This window comes from Leptinotarsa decemlineata, unplaced genomic scaffold (assembly GCF_025532065.1).
Source record: "Leptinotarsa decemlineata unplaced genomic scaffold, Ldec_3_MD MMD2_tig00026340_RagTag_RagTag, whole genome shotgun sequence".
NCBI lineage: Eukaryota > Metazoa > Arthropoda > Insecta > Coleoptera > Chrysomelidae > Leptinotarsa > Leptinotarsa decemlineata.
The window spans coordinates 4,317,090-4,329,480 of record NW_027412694.1 but is presented as its reverse complement, the minus strand read 5'-3'; the positions used below and the strand labels follow the sequence as shown (position 1 = coordinate 4,329,480).

Genomic DNA, 12,391 nt, shown 5'->3' with positions numbered 1-12,391 from the left:
CTAACATTTGCGATTTGGATGGAGGAAACTTACTCATGTGAAACGTTTCCTACGAAATAAACACTTTTCCTTTTAATTGAAAAACGAACAAGAACATAATCTTCTTCCTTTGGAAAGCGAGGCAAGACATTGAGTAATAACTTTTCATCAGTTAGTATTTCGATTGTATTTCGAATCAGAGTCTTCATCATGAATATTTTCACTGTCATCTTCTGATTCACTCTGCAAGACTTTATAACAACTGTTTTCTTTAGTTCATTCCCTTTGTTCTTTTGTTCATTTGCTTTGTTCTTGTTTGGTAATTTCTTTTTCTTCTGACGCAATAACAGAAATGTTCACTGTGATGATAATCCTTAATGAACTGTGAAATGAAGCCTTAATAACTACTTATTGCCTCAACATTATAACTCAGGGGATAATATTAATAGATACGGAATAAATAAACCTATATGACCCTATACTTATAGTTATATTGAGTATGGATAGGAATTCTAACTTCATTCATAATTGAATGTCGTATTTGCATTTGGTAGATGACTGTGTATCTCGCAATCGTTTATGGAATCATCTATCAATACATGTTCACCAATATTAAATATTTTGAAGCTCATTGTTTGATTTTCTTCTTCTTCTTCTCTCTACTATTCAATATATCTGTTTTTCTGCCACCGCAAGAACACTAGAAAAATAGTGAAATCTGTCTGAATCCTGAACTGATGGCGACTTTCAGGTTTCTATTATACGAAATCCGCTTGGTACAGCGAGAGAACATATCTAACAAATGTATAGCATTGTCATTACAGTTTCATGTGTGTACTCTCAGAAGTTTCCTCTTTTTTGACTAGCATATCAGAGGATTTCGCATTGAGTTTTTGTTCTTCTTTTTTTTTCGATTGGATTTAATCAGTTGTCTCATATATTCATCATCTATATTTCATACGAAGATCCAATACATAAAATATTAAGTATTAGTCTCATCCACATTTGGTATTGTATTAAAGGTTACAAAGGCATTTAATCCTAAAACGTGATTCTTTGTATCATCTGGCATGATGGGTGGATTAATTTTCGTTGAAAAAATCCAATCTCGGCCTAATAAGATGAACGTATGAGCATGTGTTAAAGGTTATCAGTAGAATGAAAATAAAACACCGATGCAATTCATGTTTATTAGGAGAGAAATTTTAAACATGATTGTCCACAACAAACAGAGTTGTATGATTGATATACAGTATTATTATAACTAATAAGACAAGGTCCGTCAGAATTGTAGTACACTAAAGTCTCCAGAGGTGGTCTGAGGTTGCCTTTACCATAGTATGAAATCTTTATACCATGCCATTACTATCGAAATAAATTATATGAGGACAATTTTTTCGGTAGGCAATCCAATAAGTTCCAATGAGTTCTCATCGGGATTTATTATTCCTTTTCCTATAGATATTAAATAAAGGACGATTTTTTGTTATCTACTATAATATTGACGTAATAAAAATATGCGAAGGATCTCAAATTTCCATTCTTCGAATCTGTTTACAGAACAAATAATTCCCGAAAAGAATAAGAAAAATAGAAAGAGGAATAACTCATCAGGGATTGTCTTCCTGTTTACTTCTCAAACGGTATGATTCAAAAACAACCCCTGACCAGTTTTTTTTTCGGTCTTGAATAGAACACTTTTTCCAAAGTAATAGCTATCATAGTCTTATTATGACGTTGAGCTTTTTTAAATTGATTCTGAAGGAAAAGTCTTTTCGAAACAGCTGCTTTCATATAAACATTGAATTACACGAAAAAAAATTTCGAAACAAATACTTTTTTACATGCCCACCAGTGAGGATGACAGTGTCCCACATAAGTGAAATTTTACCTCTTTCTGATTCAATTCCATAACGAATATTTGGAATACAAACTGAATAGAGGAAAGTGTCTTTTATATAATTCAGTGATCAAGTAAAAGTATATAAATTGAAAGGGGTGTTTTTTTAGGAGAGATTAATTTTGTAAGCAAAATATTTTATTGTCATATGACATTTGTTGAATAACTCAAAATAGTGTTTATCAGTTTTAGATTTAAAATAGTTTATTCGTTGTCTAGTGTGTTGTTAAAAATGCTGAATCTTCAAGAGAAAATTGAAATCGTTTTAATATGCGGCGAGAATACCGGTCACCGACAAGTAGCTGATATTTTCAATGCCAGACATCCTGCAAGAAATATTCATCAGTCAACAGTTAGTAGGATAATAGCTGAGTTTAAATCTACTGGCTCGGTTGAGAGTAATTTTAGAGAAGCACATCAGCCTTCTAGACATACTGAAGAAGTGGAATTTGAAATATGTTTCGATATTGCAGATAGAACAGATGTTAACCGAGAGAGTGTACGACGTATTTTACACAAAAATAAATTTACGCCTTATAAACCGAAATTTATCAATATATTAAAAGAAAGGGACTTCGATATGCGCTTGTATTTTTCTTTTTGGTTTCAAGGGGAAAAAGAAGAAAATTATCATTTTCCTTATCAAATTTTATGGACAGATGAAGCGACCTTCTCTTCAAATGGCGTTGAGAGCTCGCAAAACTGCAGGTGGTGGGTAAAAGAAAACCCACATTTCGTAATCGAATGTCGAGATCAATATTCGTTTAAGACGAATGTATTTAACGATCAAATTATAGGACCATACTTTTTAGACATAATTTAAATTCTGCGGACTACCTACACTTTGTGAATACCGAACTACCTGAAGTTTTGGATAATATGCCCCTTCAAGTAAGAAATGTGTGGTATCAGTGTGATGGTGCACCTATTCATATTACAAGGGTGGTTAAAGAGCGTCTTTTGGAAATATTTAGGGGCAAAGTAATCAGTCGCAATATGGAACACTTTTGGCCGCCTGGATCTCCTGATATAACCCCACTAGATTTCTTCTTGTAGGGTTACTTAAAACAAAAGGTGTATAAGCAAAGACCTTTTCGAGATATCAACCATTCAGAGGCAGTTATTCGAGAATGTGTTGTAAGCACGAAACCCCGTAATATAAAGAATGCAGTTGAAGATGTTTTAAAAAGGACAATTGATTGCATTGAACGTGGTGGAAGGCACACCGAAATGTAACTTTTTATTTTGTATTTCTATTGGTATTTACATGGTTTAGGCATGTTTCGATTTGATTTAGTGTTCTTAATTTAAATTATAACTTTATTTTAACAGATGTTTGTTAGAATTTTTTACTGTTTAGTTTTCTAGGCAACAAAATCTAAATTGATTTCTGAAGTAATTTTGTTTATTCATACCTCATAAAAGATATTTAGTAAATGAGAAATTACTTTCGTATAATTCGTTCCCTTAGTTTAATTGCGTTGTAATTTTTCGTAATTAGTAAATCAAAGTTTAACTGTTTGAAAAGTGCAGTAAAGAATAAATTATTGACTTTTCATTGATATTGTTTTTTAATTATGCTTATGTATCAAGCTATTTCGCAAAAAGTAGAAATAAAGTGAAATATTTATCTGTTTTTGAAAACTGTATGGACTTTGCATCATTTTTGGCATAATTTTTTCTGGTGTTTTAAATTTTTGCGAAATAAGTTGTATTTAGAATTGCAATTGGTAATAAAAATGCGTTGGAAAGATAAGTTAGGCATAAAGCACTAACTTTGTTGAGGTTTGGCTAAATTTGAGAAATCGGCAAATGTCAAATTTTCGAAAAACTGTAAAAAAACTAAATTTGTACTAGAGAGCTAAAAATTGGTATATAGGTAAAACATGAAAAAACAATCATCTTTTCTCTTTACAGATTTTCGAAATTTCGAGCAATAACTGCTGTTCTGAAAATTTATATATATATATATATATATATATATATATATATATATATATATATATATATATATATATATACCGGGTGTCAACGAATCTATTAGACAAGTCATAACTTCTAGACTATTAGGTGTATCAATACGAGATTAGGTACAGATAAATGGTATGTGGAGAGGAGAGTTTTCACATATTTTTCACTTTCCGGTCACTTCCGGTTTCAGCGGAAATGGCTCCGGTTCTGAATTTTTAAATGGAACACCCTGTATATTGTAACATTTTTGGATTTCTGAGACAATTCTGGATCAGAAACTGACACTTCCGGAAGTTTTTCAGCCTACTTGATTTTTTCAGAGTCACTTTTAAAATTGCATCTAGGTGGCCATGATCGGACGTAAACTAATCTATGGACCTCAGGTGATATCAGAAAATTGCAATAGCGGAGTTTTAGTGACTAGTGTGTTGAATATGAATGAGACAAGTTTACAAAATAACATTTTCGTGTCTAACTATTATTTTTCAAATGGCGACCATTTTTTGACAAGCACTTTCCGAAAAAAGGAGTTTTTGACAAATCTAACGATACTAATTTATTTGCGATTGGATTACAAATAAGAACATAAATTAAATATTACTGAGGAAAATACTCGATACAAATTCATTTACTTTTGTCAAGGGTGCCATGGATAGGAATGATGCATAATATTTTGCGGTTATTTCCATCAAGTCCACTTTGGAGAACAAAACGCTCACCTAGGTTATGACAGTGACATAAGCTTTATGAGCAGAAAGTAGAAGTTTCTCTTGATTTTCGTTAATTTTAGTTTAATTTTTCGTCGAAATAATGTATACTCAAAGTGAAAAAGTGGATATGTTGTTATTGTTTGGAGAATGCCACAGAAATTCAAGGAAAGCTGCTGAGTTGTATGCTCAGAGATATCCCAATCGGCAACACCCATCTCATCAGTATTTTCCCTATGTTGAGAGTCGTTTTAGGCAAGAGGGAAATCGAGACGCAGAACAGAGGTTTGTCATAAATGAGGAGACTGAGATTAACGTTCTTGCTATGGTAGAAGTTGACAAAACGGTTTCTTTAAGAGAAATTAGTAGAGAAATGCAGATAAATCACGAATCAGCAAGAAAAATACTGAAAAAGCACGGATATCGAGCATTTAAATATCAGTTACATCAACATTTGTATGCTGACGACGGCAATAGAAGAGTAGTATTTTGTGATTGGTTGCTTCAAAATCATAGAGTTAACCCAAATTTTATCAACTTCATTCTATTTTCCGACGAATCACGGTTTACAAATAATGGCATGTTTAATAAGCAGAATTGTCGGTACTGGGCCCAACAAAATCAACATGCAATGAGAGAGGGCAATTTTCAAGAAAGGTTTGGCGTCAATGTCTGGGCTGGTATCGTTGGAAATAGAATAATTGGTCCAATATTGTTTCAAGGTCAGTTAACAGGGGTTAGATACTTGGGTTTTCTTCAAAATGAAATCGAGGATCATCTTAATGATATGCCTTTAGAAGTTTTACGGCAAATTTACTTCCAGCAAGATGGAGCACCACCCCATAATAGCAGAGACGTACTTGATTTTTTAATAGAGCATTTTAATAATAGAGTTATTGCAACCAACGGTCCAGTACGGTGGCCTGCCCGCTCACCGGATCTGACTGTGTTAGATTTCTTCATTTGGGGATATGTAAAAAAAAGGGTCTACTATGCAACAGCCCCAGCCACTCTCGAAATCTTAGAAGAAAGGATTCAACAGGCATTTAGAAGTATATCGCTTCAAATGTTACAAAACGTGTTGAGAGAAACAATTGAACGAGCTGAAATGTGTCTTGAACCAGGAGGGATGCACTTTGAAAATTTACTATAGTGGAATTTTCAAGAACTCAGGATATTGCAAAAAATCTAAGTGCATCGCTGAAATTATTAGTTAAATTTGTTAAATTTGTTGATCCCATCGCAAATAAATTAGTAACGTTAGATTCATCAAAAAATCCTTTTTTCGGAAATTGCTTGTCAAAAAATGGTCGCCATTTGAAAAATAATAGTTAGACACGAAAATGTTATTTTGTAAACTTGTCTCATTCATATTCAACACACTAGTCACTAAAACTCCGCTATTGCAATTTTCTGATATCACCTGAGGTCCATAGATTAGTTTACGTCCGATCATGGCCACCTAGATGCAATTTTAAAAGTGACTCTGAAAAAATCAAGTAGGCTGAAAAACTTCCGGGAATGTCAGTTTCTGATCCAGAATTGTCTCAGAAATCCAAAAATGTTACAATATACAGGGTGTTCCATTTAAAAATTCAGAACCGGAGCCATTTCCGCTGAAACCGGAAGTGACCGGAAAGTGAAAAATATGTGAAAACATTCCTCTCCACATACCATTCAACTATACCAAATCTCATTTCAATTCTCCTAATAGTCTAGAAATTATGACTTGTCTAATAGATTCGTTGACACCCGGTATATTACTAATAATGTAAGTTACAAAAAGGATTTGAAGCTCTATAACTTCTATTTAATTATCTGCGAGCGCTTTCGACAGCTGGTCGTGCTGTCATCCTCTAGGCCCTACTCTATCTAGATAGATACTCTATCTAGATAGATAGAGAGAGTAGGACCTAGAGGAGCTTAACTTACATTAATAGTAAAATACTGAAAATAAAGGAAAATTAGTTGCATCATCAAAATATATATATATATATATATATATATATATATAGAGAGAGAGAGAGAGAGAGAGAGAGGTAGTCTTTGCTGACCAGTTTCGAACAGATCCTTGGAATTATTTGGGATAGCAGCGAAGCGCGAGTGTACTCTTATAACATTATATTTCCAATATTTCGACAATGGTTATTGTCATCATGAGGGAGCTATGATAATAGACTTTGAATTAATACAGAACTTAAGTTAATAATTGAATACTTACAATGCTAGTGAGATTGGTCGCAATTGAGTTAGAGTTAAAATTAAAATGTGAACGTTGTAATTATGATTAAAACAAATAACAACTATACATATACAAGACATATGAATTAAAATGAAAGCTACAATATATATGCCTTAAATAAGGAATAATCATAAAATTTTCATTTGAGAATAAACATGGTGATCTTAGGTTAGAAACACATCACTTGTCAATTATTATTTGAGTTGGCCCGTTCAAAAAATAAGAGGGGGGGACATTAAAGAAATGCAATGTATATGATCTGAATCAGAATATCTTCAATGAAAGTTGAATTCTCCCAGAACGTTATTTGATTTATTATGATGGTAATCTGCCTAATTTTTTATTTCAACAATTTTTCTCTATGACTTACCTATTTGTTGAAAGATGTCACTAAGTTTGTTCATCAAATCAACTGTTAGATTGTTCTATTTTTTGATAGCATCACTCAAATTTACTTTGGTTTTCCTGAAATTCTTTAATCAGGCTTTCATACCATTCTCCATTAGTGGAGTCGAGATTTCCAGTGATAGACTTGAATATTCAACCTATGCCATTGATAAAACCTCTTTTTATTCATTGAGAATTCTGATTGTTCTATTTTTTGATAGCATCACTCAAATTTACTTTGGTTTTCCTGAAATTCTTTAATCAGGCTTTCATACCATTCTCCATTAGTGGAGTCGAGATTTCCAGTGATAGACTTGAATATTCAACCTATGCCATTGATAAAACCTCTTTTTATTCATTGAGAATTCTGTATAATTTCTTTGAGTTTACTTTCTACCTTTTTCAAATAAAATTGTAATTTTTGGTTTGGCAGGACTATGTATGGTTGACCTGAAAATTATTTGATTTTGGTCATAATTAACTGCTGCTTCAGAAATTGGTACCTATATCTACAGCAGGATTTTGTTCTTGATCCATATGTATAGTATTACCGTCGTGTGCGGGACGTTCTGGTTGTACGGGAAATTTTGCCAGGTCAGGAGGTTCTAGTCTATCAGAGGGTTGTGGTTGGTCAGGAGGTTCTGATTGATCAGGAAGTTCCGGATGTATCTTAATTCGCGATTCCGTGCCATGTTGAACGTGTATGTCCAACCTTTGTTGTTCGATCTGATCATTTATATTTCGACTTTCGTGTATAAATTGGGAAACGCTAGGGATATTTTCAAAATGTTGTTTGTCAATGTTATCATCAGTGATATCATCATCAACATTTACTATACTACTATACTAGATTCAGTAAAGATTTCCCAATAGTTTGAATATCGGGAGAGGGTTGATATTCAGGAGTTACCAGAACTGATTGGATAGAAGTATTTCATTTAATTTGTCCCAGAAAAATCTTGTTTCTTTGGTATGAATTTCGATAGAAGATACAGCGTCCGCATTAGTGTTGAGTTTTCCCTTTTAGTAGATTATGTTATAGTCATTTGTTTGAAGGTGATTGACAATGTTTCATGATGAATTTCACTAGTTCGGACTTCCGTCCGAACCGTGCTTTTGGGCTCTGTAATACGAAGGACGGTCTCGAAAGAAACTAGACATCATCAAAAATGATCTTCAACGAAATGGCTACTCCAAAGCGATGGTAGAAAAGACTTTGGCTAGAAGACAGCAGGAGTCTCGCAAGGAAGAGAAGCCGTCACAACCAGTGCTTGCACTTCCCTACATCAGAGGATTATCGGAGAGGATAAGAAGAATTGGTTCCAAGTAAAACATCAGAACCTGCTTCAGATCCGGTAACACTATCCGTAGCAGCCTCACGAAAACCAGGCCACCAAACGCGGACTGCGATTCCAAGAATTACATTTACCAGATACCCTGTGAGTGCGGAAAATCCTATATTGGTGAAACTAAGAGGCCATTGAATGTTCGCATTGCCGAGCACAAGAAACACACACAGCGAGGGGAAACCAGCAAATCAGGAATAGCAGACCATGTTTGGACCCATCAACACAACATCGAGTGGTTCCAAGCTGAGATCTTGCACAGAGAGGAACATTGGTTTAGGAGAAAATTCAAGAAAGCCGCATACATGTTGTCCAACAACGTATTCAGCCAAGCCAGCGTAGAAATACGCAACATACGGAAACCCATCATCAAGCGAAAAATGGCCAACTCCCGCCAAAACGGTCATCTCCCACGGAACCAGTGAAGCGGAAAATGGAAAGCGGGGATAAGTGAAAGTACTCGAACGACCTATAAATAGTCATCTCTCGGAGGAATCAGTCCAGTCATCACCCGAAGACGATTGTATATACTAACAATCGAAACGTCGTGAACTAACGTGACTTGGAATCTCTCCACTTTTTATTTTTATTTCCTTTTTTCATTTCTTTATTTTTATTTATTCAATTGTTCTATTTTTACTTGTATTTTGTTTCACTATTATTTCATTTCAGGTTTATTTTGGTTAATATAATTGTTATTTTTAGCTATTCATTTTCAATTCATCTTTTTTAGTTGTTTCAGGAATTTTGAGTCATTTATATAGTAAACAATGGAAATCCGAACTAGTGAAATTCATGTTATAGTCATATTCGTCAAGTTCAATACGCCATCGCAATAATTTTGAATTTTGTTCTTTTTTAAAAAATAGCCATTGTAATGGCTTATGGTCTGATAAAATATCAAATTTTCGTCCAAAATTTAATAATTCTGTTCGGAGTTATTCAGTGTTCGCGAAGCATAGGCTACAGGTAGATTATTACTTATACTCGTAGGTCCTTGCGACAACATGGCGCCTAATGCTGCATTTCTCACATCAGGGGTTAAGTTGAAAGATTTTGTGAAATGGTTCCTCCATCAAAAGGTTTTTACATGTCCCGAAACATGAAAGAAAGTGCCTCTAAAGTACGATTTTTGGTCCTTTCTTTAGTTATTTTGTTAAAAGTTGTTGATAATATCAAATCTCCGACAGTAATCAAGTAGTCCAAAAAAACCTTTGATCTGCTTGTTAGTTTTTGGCAATGGATAATTTTTTATAGCAATTATTTAATCGGGTTTAGGTTTAAGACCGTTGCCTGAGTAGGCAACTTCTTTTCGTAAAAATTTGGATGTATCTAACTGCATTTTGAAGTTAGACTCTCTTAGTCTTTGAATAACAGATGGTAACCATTCTGTGTTCTTAAAAAAAAAGTTTAGAATGCTATTATTATCATCGAATTATACCAAACATTTTTCGTGTTGAATACCAAGAAGAATGTTATCATTACGCGTTGGAAAGTAGCTGAGGCATTTTACTGGCCGAAATGCATCCTCAGATACTCTTAGTGTCCATTCTCATTTGTGAAGTTATGCAATATTGATACTTTCTTAGTTTATCTAAGAGGTCAGTGATGTAGGGAAGGGGGTTTTTATCATCATTTTTTTTAAATAATTTACCGCTAATTTCCACTTTCGCTTTCCGAACGCATCCGCCTCTTTTGGGACAACCCAAACAGGAGACGACAAGGGTGAATTACTAGATCTTATGATTTTTTGATCTAACATTTTCTTTATTTGACTTTCTACCTCTTGTTTATGTATGAGTGAATATCTATAGGATTCAGAATGAACAAGAATTTCATCTTTAGTTTTTTATATGATGTTTAATTTTACTTGTGAAGGTAAAAGCATGTTTTCCTATTAGAAGATATTGGAGAATTCTTTAGTGAATGTAATTTTTCCCTTTGTCATCTATGTGGTCTGTACGAAAGTTAGTATAATCACAATTGGGTTTTTCGAAGTTATCAAAATTAATAAAATGTATTTCCTCTATAAGTTTCTGGTTGAATTTTTCGACTGAAAAAGGTTCGGAAAAATCCAAAGTAACCGTAAAGAAGCCGTGTTGCTGTTTATGCTAATTCTGGACTTTCGCAATTGTGGATTTTTTGATGTGGGATTATTTCAACCCTAGCAATTGAGGTTTTTACCTGAATAACTTGTTCTGATCAAGATGCAACGGTAATTGAGTTCAAATCGGTTTGCATTTGATGGTACTTCAGCCCCTTACCAAAAATTTGAATTATTCATATTATCCAGCCCAAGCAAGCTGTTACAAACATTATGAAATTTAAACAAAATTAATTTTCAATTCTGAGGTTTTGGTGATCTCAATAACTCAGAAGCCGGTACACTTGCACTATATTTCTGAGCTATTTCCTGAAAGACAGTAGATACCATGAAAAGGTCATCTCTAACGTTATTTGAAAAAAATTCAAAGGCTACATCTGGATAAAAAAATGATTTTGTACAAACAGAATCAATCAACAATTCGAGGTTGTAATTAGGCAATAAATTATACGGCAACTCTCCTTGTCTAGAGTTATTGAATGGAATAATAGGTGAATTTAAGTTCAATCGTCTACTAGAAGTTTTGAAATTGCTTAGTTTCGCAATAATTAGTATTGTGGAACTTCCAAACTGGAAGAAAAAGTCCTCCTGAAACAGCTACTTTCATATAAACATTGAATTACACGAAAGAAAAATTCGTTCGAAACAAATACTTTTATATGAACACTGAATTATACAGAAGACACTATTCTCTACTCAGTAGTTTGGAATACAAACTTCCCTTCTTTCTTTGGAAGATTCCCACATTTTTTGTATCAACGGAAGTAGTAGATAGCCAAAAACTTTTTTTCCCAAAAAATCAAGTTGTACTTACATTAAATGACTTGCGGCTTTGACCATCATCCTACAAGGCCAACTTCTGGATCCACAACTTTCATCTTCACCAGATAGTATTTCTCGCAAATCTGGACAATAGTGTTCCAAATTTCGGTGGTTCGTTGCTGATAGTGGTCCTCCACGATTTTTTGATTGATTGGGTTTCCTGACATCCAAGGAGCCACTCCGCGTCAAATACCTTCCCAATCAAGCATCAATTGTTCAATAAACGATCAATCGTTAATACGAATCAGTCCGATATTCTACCGACTGCCCCAAACAACTTATCAAACACTCAGTCTTTTTTTTTAATCAACGTAATTTATAGAATTTTTAATAGTAGACAAAAGTACGTCTTCTCAGTAACAGAGTTTGAATATGAATGCCGACTGGTTTAGGAGAATCTTCACAAGGCTGCTTATCTCCCGGTGTACACTTTCATAGATTCAGCATTTCTTCTATGGGAACGATGTAGGACGTTGATGTAATTTTTGATGAACATTTTAATATTTCACTTCAAGTTAAATGTTAAAATAATTTGTAACTTTTTTTCTATTTTGTTATTCAAGCAAAATACTTCAACTTAATGCTGAATAGAGCAGGTCAGAATAAAAAATAATACTACACTATTTCAGATTCGCCAAAAATATTGCTGGACAAAAACGAGACTCACAATAGAGTGTTTTCATTTTCAGACATTTTTTTTAAATATCATGGGAAACATTATAATCATTTCATTTTTTTTTCCTACAAAAATTAAATTTTTCCTCTATATAGTCAGATTTTTAGGTAGGAATTGCCTACACCACATTAGTTATTATTTTGTAACCCCAACGATATATACCTACTCAATATTTTTTTATACTCAACACTTGTTTACATATTCAACACTTTTTTGTATACTTATGTTATCAACCCTTCAATATTTGAATAATAAAC

General features: G+C 33.5%; 1 protein-coding gene across 1 annotated transcript in view; it reads right to left on the bottom strand.

The window, feature by feature from the left end:
* The window catches only part of LOC111517471 (WSCD family member AAEL009094), a 45,453-nt gene extending 33,473 nt beyond the window's left edge, over positions 1 to 11,980 (bottom strand). The window contains exon 1 of the mRNA XM_023173642.2: positions 11,451 to 11,980. The gene's annotated coding sequence lies outside the window, so the exon portion shown is untranslated. The remainder of the gene's footprint in view (positions 1 to 11,450) is intronic.
* Positions 11,981 to 12,391: the final 411 nt, after the last annotated feature.